The sequence below is a fragment of the Rhinolophus sinicus genome, chromosome 14 (genome assembly GCF_057876585.1).
Source record: "Rhinolophus sinicus isolate RSI-liver-muscle chromosome 14, RSI-T2T, whole genome shotgun sequence".
In the NCBI taxonomy this organism is placed as follows: domain Eukaryota; kingdom Metazoa; phylum Chordata; class Mammalia; order Chiroptera; family Rhinolophidae; genus Rhinolophus; species Rhinolophus sinicus.
Window position 1 is genome coordinate 41,902,701 of NC_142514.1, and position 25,184 is coordinate 41,927,884.

A 25,184-nucleotide genomic window follows, 5' to 3' on the forward strand; every position below is an offset into this window, starting at 1 on the left:
AGGGAGGGAAGAGCTCTGATTTGCCCAGGGTGTGAGCCAGGCTCAGCTCTCCCTCTGCCCGTTTTCCCCTCCCGTCTCCTTCCCTCCTCACTATTCTGCATACAGCAGCAAATGTATGAATGCTTGGATGGCTTGGCAAAACACTCTCCGCAATTTATTTCTGTTGGACAATCTTGCATTCTTTTTTCCCCCCGCTGACAACTCTCTCAACAGCAGGCTCCTTTGCAAGCCTGTGAATTTGGAGATCACATACCTAACGGAGATATTGGTGCTTAAAAACCAGTCAAGAAAGTGGACTCCTGACATCAGGGTGACCCGCAGCCCAACTTGGTAATTACCCAGGGGTCAGTAATACCTTATGACTGGTGAAAATACCATCTGGGGTAGGGGATGGGTCAGCTCAAGGCAAGCATGCATTACCTGGAGATGGTTCCAATAGTTTGAAAACTAGATCTATTTGGAGAAGTGGCCTTGAAGTAGTTCGAAACTTGTGTTGGTGAGCTGCTGGGTAGTAGGGTACTAGGTAATAAACGTGAAAAAATATTTTGTGAAGTATGAATTTCCATATCAGTGTGAAGTAGTGGTATCATTGCCTGTTTGTGAAAGGAAGACAACTGTATTTTATGTCTGTTTTTGGAAATTAGGTACCCGTAAGGGAAATAAACTTAGAAGCACAGAATTTCAGAGCTGGAAAGAAATCCATTCATTCCATCAGCAAGCATTTAGAGATTGCACCTGGGAATCAAGCCCCGTGTGGGCTCTGAGGGGCGGAAGAAGAACCAGACCCTGGACCCCAAGGCCATCACAGAGAGTGATAAGCACAGTGACAAGGGGAGGCACTGGGGGTGAAGGGAGCACTGGGCTTGGGGGGAGGGAAGGCATTTCAATCTGCTTGGGCATCAAGAAAGGCGTTCCGCCCGAAGGGAAGGTAGCGCTGAATTCCAAAGGAGGAATACAGGATAGCCGGTGAAGATGCAGAGACCAGGGGGAAGAGGGTGATGGGGGCATTCTGAGCACGGGATGAACAAGGGCAGAGCCTCCACAACCAGCATTTTACAGATATGAAAACTGAAGCTCAGACAGATAGTTACTTCCCCAGATTACCCAGGGAGTAAGTGGTATAACTAGGATTCACTCCAAACTCTGCTTTAACCACCTACTGCATTGTTTTTATATGGAAGACGGAATGCAATACCTCCCAAAGGGTCAGTGACTTACCGAGAGCCACACAAATGGGGAGTGGCAGATGTGAGATTAGAAGCCCAGCCTGCCATCCTTCCCATCCGGTGCTCCTTGCATTGTACCCCGCAGACTACAAACCTCCTTGTCAGATCCTGTGTTCCCCACCACAGCCTTGCTTCACGATCCTTCCCAGGGCTCCCCCGCTGCGGAATTCAGTCACCGAGACGGATGTCTTCATTTCTTTTTCATTAAGTGGACAAAAAGAATGAGGCCTCTCTCCCTTCCTTTGGCCTTTCCTACCCTTGGAAGCTCCTGCAGACAGGAAGTCATCAGGCATTCTCACTTCCAAGCCATCCTTTTAAAGTTCAGCTAGTCTGGGAATAAAACACCTCAGGGTAGAGCATTTAATTTTTAAAGCCAGAGCAACATGGCGAGGGCCTTTAAAAATTGCTCTCAGCTTTGTGTGTAATCGCCAGCAGGCTGGGGGTCGCCACCAACCCCCACATCTCTCGAGACCCCTCGGCTTCGAGGAGCAAGCAGAGTATTTGTTCCTGGAGCGAGAGAAAATTGCAGACTTGACCCCACCTTCCTTGCACTCAGAAAGGACCCACCTCCACAACAAAGTTCAATTCCTTATTTAACATCAGCCCCGCCAATGGTGTGACCACCAGTAAAGATCCAATACAAAGGGTGAAGTGGCACCCTGTAAAAAGGATTCCTAAGAAGGTTCTGGTATATTACTCATGACATCCCAGCTTGGTGGAAAAACAGCAGGTCTAGATAAATGCCCAGTTCTGAAAAGCACAGCTTAATGGAGAAGACAGCTTAAAGAAGCAGACATAGGGCCAAAGGTAGCAACAAAAGAGACTTTATTAAACCTGGGCTGTGCTAAATTCCAAGGAGGTGTAACATAATAATACCAATATTGATGGGACATCACGATAGCGTAGATATTCTCTATTTAGCCTCTCCACACCTCATCACAGTTCTGCAAGGTAGGCATTATAGCATCATGGTTGGCAGTATGATGTGATGGTAAACACTGTAGGCTGCAGACAGACTGGGTTTGAATCCGACCTCTGCCTCTTATTCACTGTGTGACCCTGAACAAGTTAGTTAACCTCTCTGTGCCTCTGTTTTCTCAGTTGTGCAGTGGGGATGATTGTAGTACCAATTTCATAGGATTATTGTGAGGAGTAAATGAGCCGATAAAGTACTGAGAAGAGTGCCTGGCACATGGTAAGATTCAGTGTCAGCTCCCTTATTGTCATCTCCACGGTATATATAAGGAAACTGAGTCCAGAAGGAGAAAGTGAATTGCCTGAGGTCACCTAGCCAGTAAGTGGAGGAGTTAGAAATGAAATCTGGGGCTCTTTCAGCTATCCCTCATGCATGTGTTGCCTTCGGATACTCTAACTTGTAACATTATTGCCCAAACATTATATGTTATCGGCAGGGCTGAGGAGGAAGATTTCGAAGACAACAACTTGAGGCCCAGCAAATAGAAATGACGCGGGCCACAGTCACACACATGACAACCGGCGGAACTAAACGCTGAACTCAAGTCTTCAAATACCGCATTCCGCTTCGCCACACAGGAGGGAGGGCAGAGGAGAATGGAGATGGGGCTGGGCAGGCTACGTAGGCAAGAAACAAGCTGGTAGAGTTGGCAGCTGAGGTGTGAGGAGAGGAAGGCTGGATGGAGGTAAAAACCATGGCCGAGAGGCCCCCCGCCTGCAGTGTAGAATGATTGTAATATTGAGCAAGATTATTTGCAAACCACGAGGTTGGAAACCAAGTTGACTTTGTGCTGCAAGATGAGTCCCCTGCCTGAGCAAGTGCACACTTAGCTCCGAGAGCAAAGTCCACATCTCATAGCTGAGTGGGCTTCTCCAGGACATGCTCAGGTTACCTACCCATTGCCCCCAAATGTGCTCAGGATGGGCTGACCTGTGAGTCAATCCGCTGCTGTCATCACTCCCTCCATGGACCGTTTAATGAGCTCATTCTGTGCCCCGTACTGTGCCTGACATTGGAACTGAAAGGAAGAAGAACCCAGGACACTGAAGAGCTCACTGATCGAATGGGAGAGAAACACGTTAACAATGGCAAGTACTGACTGAATAAGTCTAAGTATTGTGGGAGCAGAGAGAAGGGAGGGACTAACTCTGCCTCGACAGGTGAGCAGAAGCAGGGCTCAAAGCAGGTGATGTCTGACTGGAGTTCTGATGACTAGGACGCTGCTGATCAATGGAGAGTGACCAGTGAGGGGGGTGGCACTGTCGGTGGCAGAAACAGCAAGAAGAACGGCTCTGCTCAAATGCTACTTCTCAGAACAGCCATCCCTGCCCCTCCGTATACAAATAGCAAACTCTGTCGTTGTTTCCACTTTAGTTCCCTTCACATGTATGAAAAAGTTATGAAATTTTTGTTGATTATCCATCTCTCACTAGGATGTAAGCACCGTCGAGCAGACTTATTGTTTTCCGTGTTGCTCTATCCCAGTGCCTAGAACTGCACGTAGCGCTTAGTAGATGCTCAGTAAATATCTGTTGAATAAATGCACAAGTTACAGGTAGGTGCGACCAAAAATACTATGCAAATGCTTATATGCTCGCCTCTTTAATGTGAAGCATAACGCAGGGAGCCTTTTCTTCATTGCTTCTCTCTTTCTCTCCCCATCCTCCTAACATAAAGTACCTAGTTTGAAATGGAGAGAGGAGGAGGGAAAAGGAACTAATTAATATTCATGGAGGATTGACAATGCTGATAGTTCACATAATTTCAATCCCCGTAACAACTGGATGAGCAGGTACCACTTTCCCCAGTTCATTGTAAAGGACTTCTAGACGCACGTGACTCACGCAGCGTATGCCAGTTGGCAAGTGAAGTAGCAGAGCCGGGATTTGAACGCAGGTCTGCCTCATGCCCTTTGCGGCCCCGTCTGCAATGTGACACCTGCAGACACCACGTGCAGTATGAGGAACCGGCAAGAAGAGCTGCTGCGTCCAAAGTGTCTGTTCTCATCCAGGTTTTCTCATCGTCTCAGTAATTCTCATGATCTCTGGTGCAACACACTCACCTCTCCTTTAATTATATAAGGAAATAAGCTCAGAAACGGAGTAAACAGTATCAACATCACTCCGCTGGTGAAGTGCATGGAGAAGCAATGGATTCAAATCTGGGGTCCAAGAGGCCTGCCTCCCAAACCTGGGGGCCTCCTCCCAAGCTACCCTGAGCCGTGGGCCACAGGAATCGGAACGTCTCGAAAGAAATCTCCATCTCTGCTCCTGGAACACATGACAGCTTCTCACCCCAGACTGCTCTCAGCTCAGTATGAAAACATAGAACAGGGTATGAATGCCTGAGTGAAAGAAAAGCCCTAAACTTAAATTATTCCAGAACGGCAAGCTATTGTCAGTGATTGACAACCAGCCTCAACTCTCACCAGTGACAGCCACACACAGAGCAAGCCTTCAAAAAGAGCTCGGTTCTCTTCAATTAGCAGAGCTGAAATGAAACCACTTAGAAAATTATACTATTGGGCGACTGGTGGGTTTTAAACATAATGAGAAAAATAAAGGCTCGGCCTGATGTTTACCGTCAGCTGAGCAAGAGACGTCAGATGTGCCAGGACTCGGTACCGCACATTCTCCTGGAACTGTTTGTCTGCCTCTCTGCCACTGCTGCAGACCTGGATCCATTCAGGCTTTCATTCTTTTAGCAAATATTTATGGGTTCCCTACTGCCTCGCAGTAGAGCTACAATGGGGAGCAAAACAGATATGGTCTGTGCCCCCTGGCACTCCCAGACAAGTAAATAGGACTGTGATACTTTATGATTGGTGACATAATGGGGAAGACACAGGGTGTGCAGAGGCAGGGCTCAGAGAGACAGCCCTGCAAAAATGAGATTTCACACTGAGTGGAAAACAGTCCTGTGAGCAGAAAAGCCTGCCCGGCAGCCTTCGGGAGAAAGACAAGGGTGGCCAGGGCAGGGGACAGGCAGCTGGTGGAGGGGGTGGGCCCTCCTCCTGCTGGGCCCATCTGTCTATTCCCCAAAAGTTCTAGAGTCACAGCTCTGGAAAACTGAAAGAGAGCTTAAAGTCACTCAGCACCATTCATTTAACAAACTGTGTCCCAAAAGGTGCAAAGGCTCCGAAGGGAACCAGCACAGGGCACATACAGAGGGAGCTCCCGGTGACTGCCTGGGACGAGCCTGCCCCGGCCGGAGCACGGCTGGCTGGCCGCGCAAAGGGTTTGCACTTTATCCTGCGGCAATGGGGAGCCAATGAAGGCTTAAGGCAGAGAAAAGGACACCACTCAAGGAGTGAGATACAGGGGCCAGGCTCTGAGCTCTGAATGACTAACTCCAGAGCCTGTGACCTTTACCCAGCTCCATATTTGTGAGATTCCTAGAATCTGTAGAAAAAGACCTGGGGGAAATGGAGAAAACAGAGACAGACAGGTATTTATCTGTTCGGGGGGAAAAAAAAAAAAAACCTCGAGGCCAGGCCTCTCAGATCTGGATCACAGGGAAGCAGCAATACAGCAGAGGTGTATAAATAGCTATTTAACACCGGACAAGTCAATGCCCCCTTTCCCTCAGCCTCGGTATCCCCATCTGTGTAGAGACTGGAGAGTTATGGGGCTAATTAAAAATAATCCCTCACATTCGATAAGACACGACTGTGATCCCAGTGTTCATCTCACTTCATGCCCACGAGCACCCTGTGGAGGAGATCCAATCATTATCATCCCCATGTTACAGCCATAGACACTGGAACCCAGAGAGGTCACATAGCTCGATGAAGGCCAGATATGAAGTTGCAGAAGCAGGACAGGAGCCCAGCGTTCAAGTGCTTCACCAGGAAAACCTCCCATTTCAAGGCCCTCCCGAACGTACCTCACAAGGGTGTGCTGAGCACCTTGGCTCCGAGGGTAAAAAGAAGAGGAAGCAGAGCTCCCCCGGTGCAGGCAGCTGACAGACTCGCTTTCAGGTGGGGAGCCCTGAACTCTTGTCCTGGTTGGGTCATCAATTCAATTTGCTTCTACGTAGAGCGTGTGTGAGGTGTGTACAGAGGGAGGGGTGGGGAAGTGGTTGTGGCAGAATAATCTCTCCAGTTCTGTCTCCTCCACTTGGGAGTCACCCCGGGTCCAAAGGATGTCACCTGAGATCCAGGACTGACACGACCAATACCTGGCACGGCCATAGTGACAGCACCATCCCAGTGAACTAGGCCCCCACACTGACCAGGCACCCAAATAACGGGCTGATTGGGCACCGGGTCCTTACTGGGCACACCCAGTCACTACAATGGGGATAGAATCTGCCCCTTCAGCTCTCAGAGCCACAGTTCGCGATGGACAAAACCCATCCAGTCTGAGAGAAAGGTCTTCACATTGTAGGTCATGAGATTAGGTCAGGCCTGAGGCCAAATTAAGGGAAAGATGTCCCTAGAGGCAACTGAGATAAGCTGCCCCATACCACAGGCAGCAAAATGTCATCCAATTAGAGCTAATTAGCCACCTGTGGGCAGCAGAAAGACCAGAGAGGGGCTGTCGGGAGGCCCATGCCTCCCCTTGGACCCTGGCAGCAGGGCCTGCAGAAGCCAAGGCCTGCAGACCTGCCCTCCCACCTCCAAGTAACCCACCCTGCACTGACTAATGAGCCGAGGCCGGGAACGGAGGGCACAACCTGCAGAGAAATGTTTTCTCCCTCCTAATAAACTTTTCCAAAAGGCTCCTGAGATCCATGGCTGGATTCTCCCATGAATACAGCCCCAGGTGTCGAAGGGACAGAGGCGCACAGTAACAGCTCATTTAGCAAGGAACAAATGGCCTCCTTTCAGGCCAACAAATAAAACATTATGCACTCAGACAGGCATCGGGGCCCAAGAGGAGCGTGGATCAGAAAGCTATGCAGAAGACACAACACCCATCCTTTGAGAAATCCCAACTACTTTGTGGGGAAGAAAAAGGAAAGAAAACAACTGAAACCGAGAGGCAGTGTTTCCATCAAACAACCCAGAAGGCAAAATGCGAAAGCATTGGCTGGAATAAAATATTGAAATCAAGATGATTATTAACAAGAATAATAGCTTGTGTGTGTGTGTACAGTCCCTTGTCATTCTTAATTTGCTTTCACATGCATCATCTCTTTGAAGCTTCACAACTTTATGGAGCAGGAAAGACGAGAGACGGTATCCCCACTTTACAGAGAAGGATTTGGGGGAGGCTGAGAGCTTCAGATCAACCTCACACAAGCCAATGCCAATTCCACAGTTCAAACCAATCTTCTAATTCCAAACCCACTACACTTCCCATGTTAGGCCAGCAAATCTAAACTTTATTATATTCCTTTTAAGATTTTTTATTGTTTGTTTGGTTTTTTTTGTTGTTGTTGTTTTTTTTTTTTAATCAAAATATAGTAGGGCTGGAAAGGTCCTGAATAATCACTGACACTCTGGAGCCCAGAGACGTGAAACAACATGCTGACGATCACACATCAAAGCAGGACCAGTTCTTGGTCTTCACATTCCTTCCAGGCCAATGTTCTTCCCACGCTACTTCCATCTGGGCCACAATATCAAGGACTATTTCTATAGAAACCAGCAATAAAAAAAAAAACTTTTTTATTATCTCCTTAAAAACAGGAGATGCCTCTGATTAACATATTTCCTTTTCGACACAGCCTTTACTTCTAATAAAGCAGTAACATTAATGTGATGGAGAAACAGGCACCGGAGCGAATCAGGAGAGTTCCCTGCACACAGTAGGGGCTCAATAAATGTTTGCTGAGTTGAATGTAGTGAAATAAGTGTGGACCCACAGGGAAAAGAGAGAAAGCAAAGGTATTCTGCACATACATAAATGGAAATGCATCTACTCCATGTAAGACACCGTGCTGGGCATTTGGCACAAAGAAGACATTTGCCATATTCCAAGCTGGTTTCCGACATCAGCTTGAAGCGCCTACTGTCTTAACACTGCACACTCGCAGAGAAAACACAGCAGGGGGTGTGCTTCCACGCAATCCCTTGGAAAATGTCTGACCTTCACTGAAGTTTCTACACTGTTTTCAGTGTCACCTCAGTGTCAGTTTTTTTGGGTTTTTTTTTTAAGGAAAAATTCTGGAATGCAGAAAGAAGTATGTAAAGGACGTAAAACTGTTCGTAAAATCCTGGTGACACTGCGATCACTGAAGCCTGATGTCAAGAGGCATTCCCTCCCACTGGCACGGAGCTGTTCTGCAAATGATTTTACCTGCTGGTGACTCCTGTCAATGTCTGTCCACTCTCACTCCTCCTCTCAATCCACTGGCAGTTTCAAAGTATATGAGGGTGGGCTCTACAAGAGGCAGGAACTGTCGCAGATCACCACTTTACACTTTGGTCTAGAAAGTGTCCTAGTGATCACTACCATTTGTTGGACACCTGCAATGATAATGGTCATCTTATAACCAAAAGGATGGCTGCCTCTTATTGAGTGTTCCCCATGTGTTCTATGCTGAGCACGTCAATGTGCATGATGTTATTTAGCTTTCATACAACCCCCGATGACGTTTAACTTTCCCAAAGCTGTATGACTACAAAGAGGCAGAGACAGATTCCAACACTGAGGCCTGTGTCTTTTGCCAGCACGCTATCATTCGTTCTTTTATTCATTTGCACAACTACTGTGTCAGACGCACTGTGCGAGCTCCCGGGATACAGAGATAAAAGATACAGATCGTGCTCTCAGGAAGCTTGCGGTAACATGAGCAGATAAACCAAAGGTCACAATACTACGTGCTAAGTGTAGTGACAGAAGGGATTGCTGGGTGCCTTGGGCATATCCAGGAGGGAGGCAGAACCCAGTCTAGGAAGGGACAGAGAAGATTCCCAGAGTAAATGATGCCTCAGTCTTGAAGGGTCTTGGAAGCCCCTCCAATAAAGGGAGCACGAAGGGAGGTTCGCCTATAGTAGGCAGGAAGCTTGAGCAGCAGGCAGAGAAACATGGAGGCATGAAAGAGCCCGGGCACAGTCACTGATTTTCCAAGTAGTTCAGAATGGATTGCACCCAGAGGAGAGAGCCAGGTAGTGAATGGGAAGAAGACTGGAGAAGAATGAGGCTGAGAAAAACAGGCTACAAACCAAGGAGGTGCTTTTTTGCCATGCTAAGGAGTTTGAGATTTATCCTGAAGGCCAGTGTGAGTCCTGAGGGCTTGTGAGCAAGGGTGTGAGGTCCAAGGGGAGCAGTTACTGCTTACTTCCACTCCACTCCCCAGAAAGAAAAAGCAGGGTAGGGTGGCAAACATGCCCATCCCCTCTCCTCAAAGGAAAGGAACTGATTTACCTTTGGGGTGAAATCAGAAGAGAACAAACTCCACTTGTGTGATTCTTATACTTCTGTGTGAGACCGAGAAGTGCCTACAGGGTGCTCTGGGGACACCAAGCAGATGCTCTTGCATGACACTTGGAAGGAGAAAAGTGAAAGATAGTGGTTTCTTCCATGTGCATAGAGAGTAACTCTTCTGGGCAGCTCAAACAACAATTCTGCTATCTGCCCCTAGCAGTAGCGTAGCCTTCCCACTAACAATTCCATGTTGTGGTTGGGCAACTGTCCTTGACATCCAAGCTTGGATCCCAGGCCCCTCCTGGAATGCTGTAGGCTACCCAATGCTCATTAATAAATCTCTTTCACTGAAGTTATGTCATCTGTAACGAAGAACCTAATTGACACCATAGAACCGCCCCTTTCCTTCTCTCATTCAGAGTTATCGAGCCTCATAGGTCCTCATTCACTACTAACCCAAGAAAAGAAAACACATGCGGCCGCTTGTGCTCCTACAGGGAAAAGGAGACCTGTAGATGTCCAACTAAGACCAATCTAGAAAGTCCAGGAAGCCTGATGTTCCTCCCAAACCTAAATTCTCCAATCAGGCATTAACAACAATAAGACCCATGCGTTCATCATTGTCTAATTCCAGTGTTCATCTCCCATTCTGTTTTAACTTGGAGAGAGAAAAGGCATAATTATTATCATCCCTCAAAATCCTCCCCCACCTAAAAAAAAAAAAAAAAAGAATCACATTTGTGCTTCGCAAGCAGGGGGACCACTTAGCATTAGCCATTTGGCTGGCGCAAACCCCATTCCACAGTCAGTCTGGAATAAGGAGAAGGATGCTCCTGTGTTCAGAAAGGCAACGGGAGCCCATGGAGTGCAGGAACATCAGCTACGACAAGATGCACTCTGTTGATTACCAAGAAACCCTTTCTGCAAAAGAGGTCATAATCACACATTCTCAGCTCACTTGTGTTATTTGCAGGGGGCTGATTTCCCCCTTGATGCTCACAGAGCTACCCAACACACCTGCTTCCAAAGGATGTGGTCCCCACATCTGAACCTCTTGGAGCTGAAAATGAGGCACGAATAAGAAAGAGAAATACTGAAACCTGAGTGGAGCCACAAAGGACTAGACAGGACATGAGCTCAATTACAGGAAAAGCAACCAAGAAGCCCAAAGTCTAGTTCCTGAGCTTCACGTTACCAACCAGCTCTCTTCTCCTCCCTGCATTTCCCCATCACTACAACAAGGAGGGGAAGACTGTAATAAAGCTGTCTTTGCTGAGTAGCTATGTTGCACTGCAACCAACCGTGGGAGGTGGGGAGCAAAAGAAGTAGGCGACTGCACTCAAGGGCTGGCGACCTTACAGGAAAGCTGAGGGGACACCGGGAATGATGACAGGAGGTGTGGCAGGCACTATTAGTGTGGCCACCAACATCCATTCTCCCTATTTTTTCACAGAGCACCTCCATTCTGGCACATGGCCACCCAGAACAAAGACAATATCCCTAGTCTCCTTCTCTTACAAGTGGCCAGTTGACTTGGTCCTGGCCAAGGAGGATGCAAAAGACAGCATGGGTCCACCTCCTGGCCGTGCCCTTAAAAGAAATGGGGAGGTCTTCCTCTGACTTTGTTTTCTCTCTTCCAGCCATCTGGTTTGAATGAGGACGTGGTGACATACCACCCTGGATCGTGAAGACGTCCGCAGTGGCCCAAGCTTGGAAGAGAAACAAGGCAGAAGGAGCCTGGAATGGCTTCACAGCTTAGAGCTGCCCTATGCACTCAGACTTTTAAAAGACTGGGACCTATATTTCTACCATTTTAAAGACACTATTAAGCCACTATATTTGGGGTGTTGGCTACATGCAGTGGGACCTATCTCCTAATTAGCCGAGATGGCACGCCACCACTTCATTTATCCAGAAACCTCACTTTTCCAGAAAACAGTTGTAAACAAAGAAATAAAAATAAGACCCTTAAACAGCCAAATTATATTTTCACTGGAAGTTGATGCACTTTATTCATAGGACCAGCATCTAGGCCCAGACTCGTTGGTGCTTATTAACCCTTGTCATAGCCACATTTCTAATGAGCATGATTCCTGATGTATTAGTCCACAGCCAATGCAAAGATGGATACGAAGGAAAGAGGACTGCTCTTAGAGGCAGATAAACTGATAATATAAAGATATGATAGCACAATCTGACAGTGAGGAAAGAGACTGCAAAATAAAAAATATGATAATTTAAAATATATACATGCAAAGGTCTGGGCCACTCATATTATAGGGGCAAACAGTCCTGCATCTCTAAATAGTCCTTAAGAACATCAATTATATAGCCTGACACAATAATTGATGTTCATAATGATATTTGTGAATGATACTCTATTTTAAAAAGCAGGGAAGTACATAATTCATTTATAAATATTTCCAGAACATCAGTCATCTTGAAACTTTGCTTATTTGAAGCATCTCAATCTATGTGTTGCCACACATATAAACTTATACAATACAGTGTTAAATGAAATACATTTGGACATCACACACATAGTCAGTGTAACAACCATTTATTCTGAGCCTATACTTTTTCAGGCCTTGCCCGAGATGTAATGCCCTAGAAATGCATCAAATGTGTCATTGCTGTCTACTAATTCATGGTCTAGTTGGGACACAGACAACGAGATCGTTATAACAGCAGAGAAGGAAATTCCTCTAGAGAAGGAAAATCATATTCAATATAGATAAAAGAAAAAAATTACTATCTTTAATATAAAAGAAAACTTTACAAATTTATTTAAAAAGACAAACAATCAAAAGGAAACATGGGCAAAGACAACAAATTAGCTTTCCACTGAGAAGCAAATTCAGACACCCAATAAGTGAATCGATGCTCCTCTTTTGTAGACACCAAGGAAACACAAAGTAAATAGCAAGGAGGTGTCACTCATTACCTGTCAGGTGAGTAAAAGTGAAAGACAATGATATGTGTTGCTGGCAAAGGCATAGGGAAATCTCTTTTTCTCATTGGAAAAACATATGGCACCATCTACTAAAAAGCACATCTCCTTTGACTCAGAAATATTAGTTTTTGGGAATCTACTCATAAAAGTTAAAGCCTCAACAAATCATGCTACACGTACAAGGACGCTTATGTCAGTACAGTTTATAAAAATTAGTGGAATAGAAGTAAATGCTCATCAGTAGGGAAATGGTTGCAAAATCTGTGGCATATTCATACCATTAAAACATATACAGCCATTGAAAGTAGTGACTTATAGCTGTATCAACCGGATAAGGGAGGGTGGGAGGGGGGTGGTTTTCCATAATGCTTAAAATGAGAAAAGCAGTATGCCAAAGAATATATATATGACTGCATTTTTAAAATCAATAACAAAAACCCGTGTGTGCATGTGTGTGTGTTGTGAACTTATATGTGTAAATGTCATAGGAGCTTAGAGGAAGATATGGCATCTAGGTCGTTTAATTAATTTGTGGGGCAAGGGAGAGTAAATAAACAAAATATTAAAAATGGATGTCCAGGAAAAGCAAACAGCCTGCATAGTAAGGCAGATATGTAAAACTGTATCTGTCTATATAGGCTAGCATATATGTCTAAAGGGATACGTAAAAGAATAGTCACCGATTAATAGATAGCATAAAGAACTGGAATTTCACCATTACACTCTCAAGATCCATCCATGTTGTCATATGCCAGAGGGTAAGGGGGGTGGGGGGTGGGGGGTGGGAGATGAGGGTAAGGGGGATCAAATATATGGTGATGGAAGGAGAACTGACTCTGGGTGATGAACACACAATGGGATTTATAGATGATGTAATACAGAATTGTACACCTGAAATCTATGTAATTTTACTAACAATTGTCACCCCAATAAATTTAATAAAATTAAAAAAAAAAAGAACTGGAATTTCAAGTGATTTTTACTAACTCCTTATATTTTTCTATGTTTTTTTACAACTAACTTGCAATATTTATATGATCTGAAAAAGTAATAACAAAGTGATTTAAAAAAAAAAAAAACAGTGCTGGTTAATATTGAGTGGAGGTAACTAAGAAGACTTCCTGCAGGAATTGGTACCTGACCTCGGCTTTAAGAGATTATTGGATTAGGAGGAGATTTGAAAACGGAGGATGTTTCAGGCAGGAAGGACGATGTAAGTTAAAATATGGAGGTAGAAATAAACATGGGACGAACCCTCAGGCAGTTCACTTCATCTGGAACAAAAGAGAGAAAAAAGAAATGGCTGGTGTGCCATGACAATAGTAAAACCAGGTAAGGAGAAATGGCCACCACAATGCATGCACAAAAATGTGATTTTTAGAGTTAACATTAACAAGTGAAAACAGCTTGGTTTCTTCAAGTTCTACAAATAGACAAATATTTTGAGTTCTTAGGACGCTGTCCATGGTGACACCATGTGTTTTATTCAGATGTAAACTTCAGTTTGGTAGCATTTTCATTTTAAACCATCCTTCCTGTCACTTTCCAACTCGGCTGTAAATATTTTCTTGAAGAAAAAATGTCACTAAAGATCTAAGCTCAAGCTTCCAAAAAAAAAAAAATGGTCATTTTGAAACAAGAAGTTGTATTCTGCATGTTAATTAAACAAGAAGTCTGAAGGCCTACGGCTCAGAGCTCATTTCAGGGGGGAAAAAAAATTGTTTTATTTATTAAAAGCCTGTGAATACAAATGAATTATTTGTTTGGTATTCATTCTTGGTTAATTCTGCCCCCTTTAAGTGCTTTGCCAGATAAATTAAGTTATGTTGAATGTCACTGTGTCTCCTGTCCTCCACAATAGGACTATTTTATAAGTCACAAGTGAATAACTACTAATGATTTAGAATTCTTGTACTTTGACCAACAAAGAGTGAGCCTAAATGTCATCAAGTCGTGGTCACTTCCTTACCAAAACCAACCAGTGTCACACAGCAGCCCAAGGTAGTTTACTTCAACCTGAGAACCACCCCCTCCTCACAAGGTGCTTCTTGATTGCTAAGAGGCGGGCTAAAATCACAAGGCTGTCGGTGTTCTCATTTCCATCACCATATTAGGAAGCAGGGCAGGTAATATTATCATTCTAACACCAAGAAACTGAAAGAGACACACAGAACCATCCATCAGGTGACCCTTTGTACGCCTGATGGTACAATAGGAGAAAAAACTCAGGTGTCTGAAATGCAAAGCCTATTTGCTTTTCAACAATGACCCTTCTGAGCCTTGGGTTAACAATAAAAACAAACTGAGAAAAAAATTCATCATTTCATGATTTGCTGAATCAAGAACATCAAAAAGGATCAGTGAAAAAACGCATCTGAAGAATAAAAATGAGAACAGATGTTGAGACCAGACATGGGTTCCCAACCTCAGTCCTGCATTTACTATCCACATGACTTGGAGCACGGATTTAACTTCATTGCACCTCAGTTTCCTTCTATGGAAATGTGGAGTTGTTTTGAGAATAGGATAACATAGGAAAAGTGCCCATAAGCACAAGGCAGGTGCTTCATAAAGATAATTGCTATGAAAGCATCCACAGTGACGACGATGATGACAGTAGTGGTGGTGGTGACGGTGGTGGTGGTGAAGACGATGACAGTGATGGTGCTCCACTAAGTAACTCTAAGATCTTAAACAGGTCTCAGAATCTTATACATTAAGTAGCAGAGAACACAGACTACCTGTGCCCCAACCCCTCTCTACTGCTTGTGCGCACCTCATATTCCTTACCCAGAGCATGAAGATGAAACAAGTTAACGCATCTAGAGTGTTTAGAGCAGCACTTGCCCACAGTACTCTTCCCTCTTTTAAACAAAGCAATTGGACGAAAGGATCTGCAAGTTCAAGGTCTGTTATGTCACCTGGTCAGGATTTCCAATCCAGAAGAAACACAATATGGATAAAAGTGTACAGTCTCTAGTTCAGACCCAAGTTCTGAAATGTCTATCTATCTAGATACTGTCCAGATGAACTAGGACAAGTTGATGTCTGTGGTCCATGGTTTCCTCCTCGACTCATTAAAAACTCAGCAGATATTTTCTTGGTATTCATTGTACCAGGCACTATTCTAGCTGATGGTCATCATGCTCGTCCTAGGGTTGTCGGAAAGATTAAATGAGAAAATACAGGCCGTATGCCCAACCCCTGACATACACCAAGCACTCAGTAACAGGAGCTGTGAACTACCCGGAATGCAGATGCTGGCAAAGCCAAGCTCTGGAGGCCTCCAGCACCCACTGCCTCACTAACAAAATATCCCAACATCAAAGTTTCAAACCATCTCATTAGGTTTTGTAGCATATCTACAGAATCACAAACTATGTCCACAGTTGCTCACCAAAGTCTCAAGAAAATAACGCTGTCCATGGTTCTGGTTCAAAAAAGACTTCAGATATGCAGATAACAGAACTGGGAGCAGCCCTACCAGCCAGACTTCTCCTGCCCCATTAAATCACTGTACCAGAGTGAAAGCAGAGGTTCTTTACCCCTTTCTGGGACCAACGATCACACCTAAGAATAGGGAATGAGCCTTGGGCTCAAGGGCCTATGTTCAACACCTCTACTTCTTTCTGGCTGTAGGTAGGGGCTCAGCCAAATCACGTTAACTTCTCATGTGTGCCCCCATTTCTCATCTGTGAAAGGATAATGAAACCAAGTTGGAAGGACAGCTGTGAAGATATAGGATAAACACTTAAGTTTGAGCAAATATTAGGCATAGAAAGTTGAGTTAGCTGTCTTTCATCTAAGTACCGACAGACCCACTTACGGAGTAGAGCAGAAAGAGCAGAGGAAATAAAATAAAGGAAATCTGGATTTCAATCCATATGCCACTACTCCTTCCCTTTCTCACTTGCCTAATTTATATAACCTCTTGGAGCCTCGCTTTCTTTATCTTTAAAATAAGGATTATAACACCCATCACATAGGGCTATTGTGAAGATTAGTGAAGCAATTTATTTAACATAATTTAAAAAAATAAACCCAACTAGTATGCATTCCATATTTATTGGGCACACACTATATGTACAACACTGCATTAGGCATTATCAAGATAGATATAGATATAATACACTGCATGATCCTTGCATACGATCTAGTGAGGAAACTAGGACATAAAACAAAGGTCAGGAAGACATGTAAATATTTAATAACATGTGCATTCAAAATAGAGGGTATTTAAGTGGGGTGGGAGAAAGAATCATCACTTTTTACATTTCTGTATCATGTGAATTTTTTTAAAGCTTGTATTATTTTTGCAATCAAAGGCAAGAAAAAGGAAAAATAATGAGAGAAAAATATGAAATAAGGAAAAAATATGTCATGGATGTTAACCATCCTTTAGAAACTCCTAAAATGAATGTATTCATTAAACATGAATCAGACACCTTTGTGCTAAGCCCTGTGTTATACCCTGAAGATTGAAGCAGTGAATAACTTAATCCCTCTTGGAAGGGACTTACTGTCTATTGGAAGAGACAAACACATGAAGAATTATAACACTTCAGGCAGAGTGTATTAAGCGTGTTAGGGAAACACAAGCTTACTGAGGGAAAGGGAACGCTGAGTGGATGTCATTTTAGAGATGGATCCCTAAGGAGCAGTAGTTTATCAGGTAAAGGAGTAGGAACCTATTTTCCAGACAAGGAAACAAGGCACCTGCAAAGGTGTGCAAGGCACGCGTGCGGTGTGCACACGTGACGTAAGTGTAGTGTGCATATGTATATGTGTGTGAGTATGTGGGGATGCTGGGTGTGTGCAAAGGTGTGAGTTTGCATATGTGTATAAAATGTGTGTGAGGGTATGAATGTGATGCTGTGTGTGAGGGCGTGGTAATGCTGGGTGTGAGAGGTTGTGAGTTTGTATATGTATGTGTAAGTGTGTGCATGTGTGATGGTGTGCGCATGTGTGTACACATTAGGAGAAAGCCAGAAGGCCATGCTATGAAAGGCCTTGAAATTCATAGTCAGAGTTTTCAATAATATGCTTTAAGGGTAGGGAAACGTCTACGTTTTTGGTCTGGGGAGTGACACGATCAAAATGTTTCAGAAAGCTGATGTCCCAGCTGTGGGGAGGGCCCATCCTGAAGGCCCGATGAGTCAGGAGGCTCCGAGCACTGTCTGGAATGCTGACAAGGGGGCTGGAGAGGAGAAAAAGAATGGGAGTCATTTTCCTATCACTCTTCCTTCTGGGTGGTAGGTAAGAGCATTTACTGTACTATGCTTCCTTTTTCTTTTTATGCCCAAGGTTCAATAAAATAAAAATACACTTTTTAAAAAGTTGTCCATTCTGTGGAAGACAGATCTAAAAACAAAGGACTATCTCCCCTCTAAGTTGTCCCTACAAAGAGCCAGCCTGTCCAAAGAGCCCCCAACTTAACCCAAACAAGAGTATGTTCTTGGGGCTGTACAAAGCACACCTGCGAAGCTGACAGATCCCTTCTGAGCTCCAACTCCATGCCAGCAACTGGAATCCCCATTCAAGGAAGCAATGATAAACCGAGTTAATGGCTTTCTGCGGCACAATGTTTATTTCATAAGTAATTATCTCATTATACCAAAGCTCAGCTCCAAGCAAGTCTGTCTGGAATGAGCCTTTTGCAGCTTGGGGTTTTCCTTTACATTTTTTCAAGACATATAAAACGAGACTTGGCTTCATATGGTCCCTTCTCTACCCTTGTCTATATAAGAATTCCTCTGCTCTGGTTTTCCTCTACTGCCAGTGTCCTCTCCCCGCCCCCCCAATCATTTTCTATCTCCCCCACCTCTATCCCACTGCCTGTCTGTATTTCAAGTCTTAAGCTGTCTCTGTCTCTACATCTTTCTTACCACTGCCCCTCCACACCCCTTCCTCTTTCCCTCTTTCCTTTCCGCTCTCCTTTCCTTCTTCCCCCATATCCCTTCACACTACGTAAAAAAGCTTCAATTTTAGAAAATGAGCAAGGCCTTTGCTAGCACAAGAGCCTGACCAACAGATATGGTCACGTAAAGTGACTGGGTCCAGCTTTAAGGGGGGGGGAAAATCTTTGAAAAGAGAGAAGGTTGAATGGTGGCCCTTCATTTTAAGGAAGGCGGGTGGAGCCTGTGGCTCCCAATTGTCCCTGGACACCGTATCACTAGGCAGCCTTCCTGCTGGGCAATTCCTATTTGCTAATAAACCCCGGACAGCCAGTTCCCATCCCTTTCCACTGGCAGTGAGGTGGCACTGCTGCTGTCACATTGCACTGCTCCACTACTCCTCTGGCTCAGCTCAGAAAGGAAGAAAAACCATAAAACTCAGAACCAGCTAATGTCAGCACTGCAGGGGATCTCAGAGACCACCTGGTGCAACCTGGGCAGGTCCCTCAAGGAAACACTGGGCCCCCAGATCGCTAAAGGCCAGGGGGACCCATTATTAGATAAACCGGACCTAGGACCTGTTGCAAAAATCCCTCTGCTCTGGGAACACCTCTAGGTTTTTGCCTTCTGAACAGAAATCTATGACATAGGGTCCAGAGGCATAAACAGACAGGAAGGAGAAGCCTGAAATACAGACAAAAAGGGGTTAAAATGCACACAGTACACGTTAGCAATCCATTGCATGCTCCCCAAAAGATGGATGTGAGTAGGGAAGTCTGTTGAAGACGGGGCTGCAGTGGTGGGGGGCTCCAAGCGCTGAAGATCTTTTAATATGGCTGTTTTGTAAGACTGCAGTGCCAAACCTCCGGCCATTCCAAAAAATAAAAAGGAAGCCTCAATCAGCAGCACAACTTCCCAGCCCTGGCAACCGATTCTCTGCCTTTTGCACCCATTTAATACCCACTTTATTTAACACGAGTAGGAGAAACGTGCATCCTCAGAAGGCACGGCGCAGGAACCTCCCTCTGCAACGACGCGATTCCTCAGACAGGAAACTAAAATGCATTCATTGGAACTCAGCTTCCCAAAGCAGCAGCAAAGCCACTGGGAGGCGGTTTACAGGGGAGAGCCTCTCAGAAAGGAGGGGGATGGGGCTGGCAAGCAGGGGACACACCTTTTCGGAGCTGTTGGAAACCTGCTGCCTGCAAAGTCCACCCAGACTGCGCTGCTAAGGGTTAACTTGCTTGGCAAAAAATTCTCTCTCTCTCTCTCTCTCTCTCTCTCTCTCTCTCTCTCTCTCTCTCTCACACACACACACACACACACACTCACACACATTGCACCCCACAACCTCTGCCACCACCACACATTTGAGTCTTGTTAATCTGAAATTCCCAGAAATTCCCTGATCGACCGTATCTTTTCGGAACAGCCCCTCCACCTGGGCTGCATTCCCACCTCATCACCAGTGAAAGCCCAGAGAGCGGGCATAATTATTTTCCTACAAGGTTATGCCTAATTGGCCACTAACCTAATTGATTAATCATCTCATTTTTCAAGGCAGCATCAAGGAGCTGAACTGAGGGGGGAGAGAGAAAACACGCGTCCGCATGGCGCGAGGGGTAAAATTACAGTCTGGGGGAAAGACGCCCAGACAGCTTGCCTGGTTTCTGCACACAGAAGTGGACAGAAAAGAGCAGAAAACCCGGAATGAGCAGGGAAATGCGCCAAGCCCACAAAAGGACTGAGCAGGGAGCCTTGACGTTGTCCAGCCAACCTGAGTCCAGCCGCCTGGACGAGGGTGAAGTTCTTTCCCCCGAGCCGGGAAGGGTTAAAGAGGTTGCGCGTCAACCCAGCCCTGGCTGGCGTGGGGCAAGCAAAAGCCACTTGTCCCAATCTCGGCGACTCCGTGTGCGGCCCCCGAAGGTCCCCTTTCGGCTGCGACTGCAACTTGCGCGGCTCTGCGCCGTGGCCCTCGCCTGCGCCTTTGCGCGCCACCCAAAACTTTGCGCACACTGCAGCCGCCGCCCGCCCGCTTTTCCCTGCCAGCCGCGCGCCGCCAAGTGCTGCGGGCAGCTTTTCCGCAGCCGCCGCTGCCCTGCTTCGGGCTCCAGACTTTTCTCCTGCTGCCTCCAATTCCCACCCGGGGGCTTCCCTCGCGACTGCGGGAGTGCGGCGCGGGTCCTGCGGTGGGCAGGCAGTGCAGGCGCAGCGTTCCTAACGACCACTTCGCCTGTCCAGGAAACGCCGTCCGGGTAGATTGGCCCCGCGGCCGCCCCCGCCCGGCACGCCCACCCCGAGCCTCTTACCCCGGGGCCGGCGGGCGCAGCACCTTCTCCTACCTTCCAGCCTCCAAAGACCACACTCTCCGCTCAGCCCTCTTGATTCATCCTCCGGCTGCAGGAGAGGGCAAGCGGGCTCTGCTTTTGTTCCCTGGGGCTGGCTGGTTGGTGTGGGGCCAGGACGCGGGAGACGCCGCGGAGCTGGGTATCCCGAACAGGGGATGCTCAATCCCGGCCGCTGTGCCAGCAGCAGGAGCGGCGGTGACAGCGGCGGCGGCAGCAGTAGCAGTAGAGAGAGTGCCGGCTCTCTGCAGGCCACATCTTTCATACCTTATACATCACTACCGCATTCCCCCGAATAGGGGAGCCCTACAGCATTTCGCCACCTAGCGCAGAAAGCAGGCGCCCACAGAAGTGGCGAGGCCAGCCCTGGCCAGGATGTGAGCACCACGAGAGGTGACAGACCTCGGCACCCACTCACAGGCTCCCTCCCTGTTCCGATCACAGAGAAGCCTATACCTCCAAGCCATCTTGCTCTCCTCACCCTTAGGAACTGTATTCCCCAGGGAGGTCTTGACTTTAGGCCAAGCAATGAGGATTTATTAGGGGGAGCCCTCTCCAAGCTGGCGCGGGAGTCTTGTCCTACATGTGCTTTTACAGTGTGCAACAGCACACACACTCTTGCATGTTTATAACTCCCAGAGACACATTGTGGCACTTGCCACAATCAAGTGTGTGGGCACAGGAGACAGGGCTCCAGTTGCAGTTGTGTGACCTTAAGCAAACTGCCAAACGATGGAGCCTCCATTTAGTTCTTCAGCTGCAAAATGGGAATCAGATTATCTGTGTCATAGGACTGTTGTGAGAATCAAACAAGATAATATCAGTAACCATCATTCACTCAATACTTATTTATTGTGTGGTTACATTGTGCCAATCTCTATTTTATGGAGTGGGATAGAGCTTTCAAAAAGAGAGACAAGTAACACTTACTCTCTTGACAATTGCTCCCTAATTTAAAGACACAGAAAATAAATAAGTAAATTTGCAAGAAACAGGTAAGAAACAGATAGTAATAATCACTATGACAACAATTGATACAGATGGCGACGTGTGATAGGAAATGACTGGGACAGGACATCAGGCTGGGCCAGCTGACAAAGGACTCTCTGAGGAGATGACAATGAACCTGACACCTGTAATGATATGATCCAGGCATGGAAAATCTGGGCGGTGAGGAGGAGCATTAAAGGGAACAGCAAGTGCAAAGGCCCTGAGGCAAGAATGGGTTGAATGCCTTTGAGGAGGAAAAAACCAGCTGTGGCTAGCATGTAGCAAGAGTGTTGATTAGTGGTCTGAGATGGGCTGCGGAGGTAAGAGAAAGAGGCTGGTCTTATGGGAGGAAGTTAGTGAAAAGATTAGACTTGATTGCAAGTTTGGAGTTCAGAAGATATGACTGTTCAGGGATTGGAGACAGTAGTTATTTGCATTTGTAAAAACTCACTGCAGCTGCTATTGCAGAGAACTGACTGGAGGGGGCATAGGTGGAAGCAGCAAAACCAATCAGAGACTCCTGCAGTGCTGAATAAAAGTCCCTTCCACTCCCTGGCCTTCACAGACAGTGACCTCCTCTTTCCCACTATGTCTGCCAGGAAGAAAGAGCACTTTACAGGTACCCCGGAAGCTTGAATGTGAATTCCTCCCAGCACACTCTGAATATCCTTTGCCTTAACTGGAAAATGTAAACAATAATATATATTCTCATTAAATCATTATGAGGATTAAATGAGACGACAAAGGCAACTCAGGTGCTGAACAATCCTTAACGTGATCTTCACCATACCCCCCCCCCCCAGGTCCTCCAGAGTGCTCCTACAATGCTTCTATCCCTAGCTAAGTGAAGGGAAGGTAGTCATCCCTATCCTGGAACTGTCCTGGCCAGGGCCTGGCAACGGTCACCTGTTGGGTCCAGGAAGAGCTCCCCTCATCACCTGGGGAACACCTTTCATTAATAATGCCAACCCCTGCACCCATCTGTCTCTTCTCAAGCAGGAAACCCATTTTCCTGTTGTTTAGGTCCTTTTGATTTTCTTGTTTTTCTTTCTGACACCCTCATCTAATCTGAAGCATGCAGGACATCATCAGATGAAGCACTTGAGGTATAAAAATAGAAGGGAAAAAAGGCCTGCGGGGGTGGGGGTGGGGGGTAACGTAGAACCAGAGAGATGGCAGGAAAGAAAAACAGGCCTTTCTCTCTTAGCAACAGGGGGAAAGGTTCTCACTGAGACATATGATAATTTCCTTACATCTGTGCAGTCTAACAGATTCCAGAGGCCTTCAGAATCCTCTCCCCCACTGACACCACAGAAACCCAATGAGGTAAAACAGGTAGGTTAGGATATTGCCCCCCTTTGACAGCTGAGGGAGCTGAGCCCCAGCTAGGTAAAGTAGCAGAGCAGGCACTTGGACCCAGGCTCTCTTGGCTTTCTCCCTCTCTATGCATGAGATACCTAATAGGGGTGCCTCATTTCTGGGACCCTGAAGCATCTGTCATCTTCTCAAGCAGGAAACCCCTTCTCCATTGTTCCAATGGAGACCCAGAACTGTGGGTCTCACAACAATCAACACATTCCCTGGACCCAGCTCAATCTACTGAAGTCCTCCCCGTCCTCTCCAAGCCACTTTTATTTGGACACTAGGACACTGAAGTCCAAACAGGGATCTTCCATGTTCCATGGTCCTAGGAACTGATTTAATACATCACTATTGCTGGGTTGCAAATCGGGGAAAGAACAGATGCTAATGGATATATCTCTGGGATTCTGCATGGTTATCGGAGACAATATGAGACCTGACTTTGAATCCCTCCCCATCATTTATTGTGTTTTTGAGCAACTTATGAACTCTCTCTAAGTTTTAATTACCTCATATATAAAATAAGGTCAGTGTCTGCGTGCAGTTGTTGTGAGAACTAAAGGAGATTCTATAAATGTACACTCAATATATGAGGTCTGACAATTAAGTTCGCGAACTCATGCTAGAGAAAGTACTACATACTTCATTGTTGAATACCACCATGGTCACCTTCGAAGTATTCCCCTTGGGAAACTATGCACTGATGCCAGCACCTAGTTCACCCTTCAAAGCAATTTTGGAACTCTTTTTCTGAAATGGCCATCAGAGCTGTCATCGTATTACCCTTGATGTCCTGAATGTCATCAAAATGTCTTCCTTTCAATATTTCCTTTATCTTCAGGTAAAGAAAGAAGTCACTGGGGGTTAGGTCAGGTGAGTAGGGAGGGGGGTGTTCCAATATAGTTATTTGTTTACTGGCTAAAAACTCCCTCACAGACAGTGCCATGTGAGCTGGTGCATTGTCGTGATGCAAGAGCCATGAATTGGCGAAAAGTTCAGGTGGTCTAATTTTTTCATGCAGCCTTTTCAGCACTTCCAAGTACTAAACTTGGTTAACTGTTTGTCCAGTTGGTACAAATTTATAATGAATAATCCCTCTGATACTAAAAAAGGTTAGCAACATTGTTGTGACAAGTTCGCGAACTTAATTATCCCACCCCACGTACAGTGCACCTTAACTGTTAGTATCCTTTCCTACTATCCCCAGCATCATCGGTGTGCTGGTTAACAACGGACATTCTGAGGGAAAAGCAAAGCTCTGATTTGTGGCATTTGCCAATTTCCTTGGTGTACATATTCTCACCATGGCTGATTTCAAGTCACCAACATGCTGTCCCTCAATGTGGAGCTGGGAGGTCTGCACGACAGCTCTTTGTGAGCCTATACTAGCTGAACTCAGCACACTATCGCCCACCACTGGTAAAAATCAAGCCCAAACAGGTGAGCAGCACTTTACTGCTCATAGAACCATTTGTTCTATATCCTCTTGTGTGACAGTCACGAGAATCCTTGACGGAAAATATCATCCCCATTTCTTACAAATGGGGAAACTGAGACCGGGAGGGACTGAGTCATTTGCCCAAAGTCAGACAACGGGTAAGTAGAAGAGCCAGGACTCAAGCCTGGGCCTTCAGGCTCCAAATCCAGGGACCCCGCCACCTGTGTCCAATGCATTCCCTGTGAGATCACTGCACAAGCCCCGCCCATGTCTTTCTCTTTCAGTGCTAAGATCCCAGGGCCGGAGCCTCTGTTTTTCACTCTGACAGGCAGGAATAGTAATCCTGGCCCTGTCTTCTTTACAGATGCTCTGAAACTCGAATGAGATCATGCAGACAAAAGTGCTTTGCAAAGCACAATTCACCCTACGAAGATAAAATTATGAATATTACAGTTAGTGACTGGAAGGAAAATACGGGAGCAACAAGTCCCAGGTCCTGTGGGGACTTATAAAGCCAGGGCAGGCAGGGCCACTCTGAACGCAGTCACTGCAGATCGACACTCAAAGGGAAACATGTGACAAGACATACATTCATCCCCTTTTAAACACCTACTGGCACGAAGACAAGTGGAGTACGAAGCACGACACAACGTAGTTGTAATTACAGGACTAGACCGTCAGGAT

At 46.0% G+C, this 25,184-nt stretch overlaps 1 protein-coding gene across 7 annotated transcripts in view; it reads right to left on the reverse strand.

Moving 5' to 3' along the window:
- The window catches only part of DAB1 (DAB adaptor protein 1), a 1,099,844-nt gene extending 1,078,876 nt beyond the window's left edge, over positions 1–20,968 (reverse strand). For 3 of the 7 annotated variants that reach the window (XM_074334774.2, XM_074334767.2, XM_074334768.2), the window contains exon 1: positions 20,708–20,959. The gene's annotated coding sequence lies outside the window, so the exon portion shown is untranslated. Of the gene's footprint in view, positions 1–20,674 lie in introns of all 7 variants that reach the window. The other 4 variants (XM_019742545.3, XM_019742544.3, XM_074334769.2 and 1 more) reach the window with 4 other exon arrangements.
- Between the last annotated feature and the right edge of the window lie 4,216 nt (positions 20,969–25,184).